Raw genomic sequence first — 936 nt, 5'->3', positions numbered from 1 at the left:
TTTGCGAGTCCTGAAATAATACCGTCAATATAGATTACATAATCGAATATCCTCGAATAGTTTTCCTCCGTTTTCAAATTTAACCTCCACGCAGCTGACTCACCAAGCATATTTATGGTGCCCAAGGTATTTGTCTTGATCGTTTTCACGGGGTTCAGCATGTAGTGCGGCGGACTGGCCGGGCTAGCGAGATGATAGATTTCGTCGACCTCTAGATACAACGGCCTCACGATGTCGTGATGCACCAGTTCGAAGTTCTCGTGACCGACCCAGTGCTCCACATTTCGCTTTCTGCCGGTGAAGAAATTGTCGACGACTATTACCTCGTGTCCGGCGAGCATCAGCCGATCCACCAGGTGGGAGCCGACGAAACCCGCGCCGCCCGTCACCAGAATTCGTTTCCGATTCTTGTAATTTAGGAACTTCACCGTCGGGAAGTCCTTCGCCACTCCGTTCTTGATCGCCGCCTCCAGATGCTGGAGCTTACCCTCGAGCTCGCGGATCCGAACCTTCGCCTCCTCGATGTCCCTGATGTCCCCGTCGGACGGCTCGTCCCCGACATTGCGAATCTTTTGCGTCGCGTCCTCGGCGAGCTCGTTCTTGTCGTCTAAATTAACTTTATTCACGCCGAGAACGGCGCGGTGTCGACCGCGGTTAAAAGATCGTTCCTCTTCCGTAGTCACCAGAGTCTTGTAAAAGCCTAGGACTGTTACGAGGGTAACAGTGAGAAATATTACGATATTACGAATCTGGGATTAGACCTATTCTTTATACCTAATTAAATTAAAGTCTTCAACGGCAATAAAATTAATTACATTTGTAATCGTAATAATAGGTAAAATAATTTTACACTAATAAATAAAATTCTAATTCTGTGCAAGAGGGGAGTCCTTTTTTTAAATAAAATCGGATATATTTTATATCGGAAGAGCACAC

The 936-nt window shown here is 46.6% G+C and overlaps 1 pseudogene; it reads right to left on the bottom strand.

Moving 5' to 3' along the window:
• Positions 1-103: 103 nt before the first annotated feature.
• Positions 104-749, bottom strand: LOC105461467 (annotated as a pseudogene).
• Positions 750-936: the final 187 nt, after the last annotated feature.

This window comes from Wasmannia auropunctata, unplaced genomic scaffold (assembly GCF_000956235.1).
Source record: "Wasmannia auropunctata unplaced genomic scaffold, wasmannia.A_1.0 LD287195.1, whole genome shotgun sequence".
NCBI lineage: Eukaryota > Metazoa > Arthropoda > Insecta > Hymenoptera > Formicidae > Wasmannia > Wasmannia auropunctata.
This window is presented reverse-complemented; position numbering and strand designations above follow the sequence as displayed.